Source organism: Pseudophryne corroboree, chromosome 3 (assembly GCF_028390025.1).
Source record: "Pseudophryne corroboree isolate aPseCor3 chromosome 3, aPseCor3.hap2, whole genome shotgun sequence".
NCBI lineage: Eukaryota > Metazoa > Chordata > Amphibia > Anura > Myobatrachidae > Pseudophryne > Pseudophryne corroboree.
In genome coordinates, this window is record NC_086446.1 from 686517667 (window position 1) to 686523666 (window position 6000).

Below are 6000 nucleotides of genomic sequence, written 5' to 3' on the forward strand. Positions count from 1 at the left end.
TATATATATATGGGGCACCAATATTTTTCTTGCCTCCGGGCAACTGGGACAAACTTACGCCACTGCCTCCACCTCTCTATATAAAGTATGGGGTGGCAAACCATACTCATACAGTAGTACTGCGCAAATGGGCCATAAAGGTTTCTATATAACTGACATTGGTTTCCAAATACACACCTTATAAGGAGCAAAACACCCAACAGTGCGGATAAAGAGATGGATGTATTCCACTTACAGCAGCACACATGGGATGACTCTCATAAACAGTGCAGTTTTCTAGCAGAAGGTGAGCCCACCGCTAGAGATGAGCGCCTGAAATTTTTCGGGTTTTGTGTTTTGGTTTTGGGTTCGGTTCCGCGGCCGTGTTTTGGGTTCGAACGCGTTTTGGCAAAACCTCACCGAATTTTTTTTGTCGGATTCGGGTGTGTTTTGGATTCGGGTGTTTTTTTCAAAAAACACTAAAAAACAGCTTAAATCATAGAATTTGGGGGTCATTTTGATCCCAAAGTATTATTAACCTCAAAAACCATAATTTACACTCATTTTCAGTCTATTCTGAATACCTCACACCTCACAATATTATTTTTAGTCCTAAAATTTGCACCGAGGTCGCTGTGTGAGTAAGATAAGCGACCCTAGTGGCCGACACAAACACCGGGCCCATCTAGGAGTGGCACTGCAGTGTCACGCAGGATGTCCCTTCCAAAAAACCCTCCCCAAACAGCACATGACGCAAAGAAAAAAAAGAGGCGCAATGAGGTAGCTGTGTGAGTAAGATTAGCGACCCTAGTGGCCGACACAAACACCGGGCCCATCTAGGAGTGGCACTGCAGTGTCACGCAGGATGGCCCTTCCAAAAAACCCTCCCCAAACAGCACATGACGCAAAGAAAAAAAGAGGCGCAATGAGGTAGCTGTGTGAGTAAGATTAGCGACCCTAGTGGCCGACACAAACACCGGGCCCATCTAGGAGTGGCACTGCAGTGTCACGCAGGATGTCCCTTCCAAAAAACCCTCCCCAAACAGCACATGACGCAAAGAAAAAAAGAGGCGCAATGAGGTAGCTGACTGTGTGAGTAAGATTAGCGACCCTAGTGGCCGACACAAACACCGGGCCCATTTAGGAGTGGCACTGCAGTGTCACGCAGGATGTCCCTTCCAAAAAACCCTCCCCAATCAGCACATGATGCAAAGAAAAAGGTTAGGTGGTATACAATTATGGACGGACTGCCTGCCGAGTGCAGACACAGAGGTAGCCACAGCCGTGAACTACCGTACTGTACTGTGTCTGCTGCTAATATAGACTGGTTGATAAAGAGATGTCGTAGTAGTATGTATGTATAAAGAAGAAAAAAAAACCACGGTTAGGTGGTATACAATTATGGACGGACTGCCTGCCGAGTGCAGACACAGAGGTAGCCACAGCCGTGAACTACCGTACTGTGTCTGCTGCGACTGGATGATAAATGATATAAAAAATATATATATATCACTACTGCAGCCGGACAGGTATATATTATATATTATATAATGACGGACCTGCTGGACACTGTCTGTCAGCAGAATGAGTTTTATTTTTATAGAATAAAAAAAACAACAACACACAAGTGAAGTCACACGACGAGTGTTTAACTTTTTCAGGCAATCACAATATAAGTATACTACTAACTATACTGGTGGTCAGTGTGGTCAGGTCACTGGTCAGTCACACTGGCAGTGGCACTCCTGCAGCAAAAGTGTGCACTGTTTAATTTTAATATAATATTATGTACTCCTGGCTCCTGCTATAACCTATAACTGGCACTGCAGTGCTCCCCAGTCTCCCCCACAATTATAAGCTGTGTGAGCTGAGCAGTCAGACAGATATATAATATATATTAAATAAACTGCACTGTCTGGTGGTCACTCACTAGTAAACTCTCTGCACTCTCTACACTTCTACAGTACTCCTCCTAGTCCTAAGCTCCAGTAAATCTCTCTCTCTTATAATCTAAATGGAGAGGACGCCAGCCACGTCCTCTCACTATCAATCTCAATGCACGTGTGAAAATGGCGGCGACGCGCGGCTCCTTATATAGAATCCGAGTCTCGCGATAGAATCCGAGCCTCGCGAGAATCCGACAGCGTCATGATGACGTTCGGGCGCGCTCGGGTTAACCGAGCAAGGCGGGAGGATCCGAGTCTGCTCGGACCCGTGAAAAAAACCATGAAGTTCGGGCGGGTTCGGATTCAGAGAAACCGAACCCGCTCATCTCTACCCACCGCGGCACTTGGTGGCTCCTATCCTGCTCCTCCTCCTCCCTCCCAAGGTACTCCGCTCGAGGGGCAGAGTTTCGTGAAATGACACGGTTGCGTTGTGACGTCACTACGCAACCTCATCATTTTGTGAAACTCTGCCCCTTGAATGGAGTACTATGGGTGGGAGGAGGGGGAGCAGGATATTTAGCACACGCCAGCGGCTCAATCAGTGTATTGGGGATTTCCCTTCACTATCCCGCGAGACACTGACTGAGTCGCCGGCATGAGCTGCTGTCACCGGCCAGGCTGAGGCGCATCCAGGGTGAGTGTGTGTTGCTAGGGGGGTAATCTGTGGCAGCAATTGATGTGTGTGTGTGTATACGCGCTGGTGGGGGGCATTGTGTTTATCCACGGGGGGGGGGGGGTGTCTCCCAGCAATTTTAGCAGTGGGGGCCCCCAAGCGTTTGTTGCCCGGGTCCCACCTGCCTTAATCCAGCCCTGGCTATGCTACACATGCGTTCGCACACTTGCACAGCTAAAATACACTCCCCCTGTAGGCGGCAACTATCTGATCGCAGCAGTGCAAAAATCGCTTACTAGCGATCAGGTCTGAACTAAGTCCTATGTTGCACTGCAGGGCGGGCAGATGTAGCATGTGGAGACAGATTTAGATTTGGGTGGGGTGTGTTCAAACTGAAATCTAAATTGCTGTGTAAAAATAAAGCATCCTGTATTTACCATACACAAAAAGAATATAACCCACCCAAATTGAAATCACTCTGCACATGTTACATCTGCCCCACTTGCAGTGCAACATGGTTTTGCTCATTAGTGTGCTTTTTTGGTTTGCTAACAAACCTGAATAAACCCCCTTTATTACCAGTTTGTTATGCGCAGTTAGTGACTGTGGGGTCTATGTACTAAGGGGGACATTCAGATCTGATCGCTGCTGTGCGTTTTCGCCCAGCAGGCGATCAAATCCGAACTGCGCATGCGTCTGACCTGCAATGATAACCTTCGGATGTCCCAAAACAGTTGTAATAGGGAGGGAATGCTCCTAAGCTCAAAAGAGGACATTGCGGCCAAAGGTTGCATCCTGAGAGGCAAACATATCAAAGGCATAGAACCTAAGAAATGTGTGGGCAGAAGCAGAGCCGGCCATAGGCATAGGCAAACTAGGCAATTGCCTAGGGCATTTGATATGCCTAGGGGCATCAGCAGCTTCTGCTGATTAAAATTATATGCAGCATGCCTATATTCTGTGTGTAGTATTTCATATGGAGATGCAGCCACAGTCTCAGACAGTATATAGGCATGCTGCATATCAGTGTAATCAGCTGACGCTGCTTGTGCATCATAGCCACATAGCAAAGCAAATAAGATGCATTTTCATAAAAATAAAATAAAAAAATAAAAAAGGTGTGCCTGACGTTAGCATTGAGGCAAAATTTATGAGGACACATCTGTAGCCAAGCAGGAGCAGAGGTCACAGTGTTAGTGGCAGTGTGAGTGCTGTGTGCATATGAGTGGGTTGGTTGTGCAGTAGTGTTCAGAATATGTGTAAGGAGCATTATGTGTGTCATGTAAAAATGCATTAATAATGTGCAACATATGTTTAAGGGGCACTATGTGTGTCATTATGTGTATAAGAGCATTAATAATGTGCGGCATATGTGTAACAGGGTACTACTGTAGGTGTGTCATTATGTGTATAGGGGCACTAATAATGTGCAGCAAATGTGTAGGGGCACTATGTGTCATTATGTGTATAAGGGCATTAATGTGCGGCATATGTGAAAGGGACATTATGTGTAAAAGGGCATTAACAAAGGTTATCCTAATGTGTAAGGCGCATTATGTTTATAAGGACAGTAATAAGGTGTCTCATATGTGTAAGGGGCATTACTGTGTGGAATGTGTATAAATGCATTACTAATGTGTGGCATTATGTGTATAAGGTGCTCAGGTGCTCTACTATGTGGCGTTGCATATAGAAAGTGCACTACTGTGTCATCTAATGCGAATAAAGAGCAATAGGGTGTGGTGTAATGTGAATAAGGAGCAATTCAGTGTGATGTAATGTGAATAAGGGGCTCTACTGTGAGGAGTAACATTTATAAGGTAAAGTGATACTACTGTGGGAAGTAATATGAATTATAGACACTATCGCATGATCAAATGTGAATAAAGTTGCAGTACTGTGTGGCGTAATTGGAATTGGGGTTATTGTGTAGCCATGCCCCTTGCCAGCAAACACCCCCCTTTTTGGGCTGTGCGCCAAATGTGCAAACTGTTCCTATTTAAAATATAGGGGGTACAAACACCAAAATAAGGACTGCTATGGGTGAGGGGTGATGGTACTGGGAAAGAGGTGCAAGGTCAGAGGCGGAACCAGCGGTGGTGCTAGGAGGCACCAGCCAAAATCCTGCCTAGGGCATCATATTGGTTAGGGCGGCTCTGGGCAGAAGACCATGTAGCAGCCTTGCAGAGTTGTTTAGCAGATGGTCCACGGCGTGCTGCCCACAAAGGACTCACAGGGGGTCATTCCGGGTTGTTTGCTCGTTGCCGATTTTCACTATGCTGCGATTTGTTGCTAATTGCGCATGTGCAAGGCACGCAGGGCGCATGCGCTTAGTTATTTAACTAAAAACTTAGCAGTTTTGCTGTGGATCCTGCGGGGCTTTTCAGTTGCACTGCTGTTCGGTGAATGATTGACAGGAAAGAGGCGTTTCTGGGTGGTAACTGAGCATTTTCCAGGAGTGTGCTAAAAAACGCAGGCGTGTCAGGGAAAACACGGGAGTGTCTGGAGAAATGGGGGAGTGGCTGGCCGAACGCAGGGCGTGTTTGTGACGTCAAACCAGGAACTAAATGGACTGAGCTGATCGCAATCTGTGAGTAGGTCTGGAGCTACTCAGAAACTGTATTTAGTAGCAGTTCTGCTAATCTTTAGTTTGCTATTCTGCTAAGCTAAGATACACTCCCAGAGGGCGGCAGCCTAGCGTGTGCAATGCTGCTAAAAGCAGCTAGCGAGCGAACAACTCAGAATGAGGGCCACAGAGCGAGTAAAGTGAGCAGAGACTGTACTTGGAATAGGAAGATCAGCCTGCTTGTAAGCCTGTAAAATGGTCATGTTGAGCCAACATGCCAACGTTTAGGAGGCCAGCCCTGCTTGGGGAATCCATAAAGGATGAATAAGAAATCTATTTTCCGAACGGAAACTAGTACGTCCCACGTAGATCCTGAGACCATGGACCACATCCAACAAGGCTTCCTCTTGTGAAGGACCAGGCTCCTGGAAGGCCAGTACTACAATTGGTTTGTTGATGTGGAATTTATACACTACTTTAGGTAGGTATCCACGTTTCATCCGAAGGACCGCCCGGTCTTAGTGAAATATCAAAAAGGGGGCGTGACAGGAGAGAGCTCCCAAGTCAGAGACTCTTGGGGCTGAAGCTATGGCCAGTAGAAAGAGAGACTTGAGGTCCACCTTTTCCAATAGTTCAAAAGGACTCCATTGTAAGGCCTGAAGTATCAAGAAGAGATCCCACAGGAGAAACCAGAGGGACGAATGGAGGCTGTATCCAGAGTATCCCGTAGAGGAAGTCGTGCACATCTGGTAAGGGAGCCAGTCTCTGCTGGAACCAGACCGACAAAGCTGAGACCTGGACCATCAGAGACGCCAGGTGTAGACCTATGGTTAAGCCCACCTGTAAGAAGTCTAACAGCCGAGGGATCCTAAGAACTTTAGGATTGTAGTTGCGAT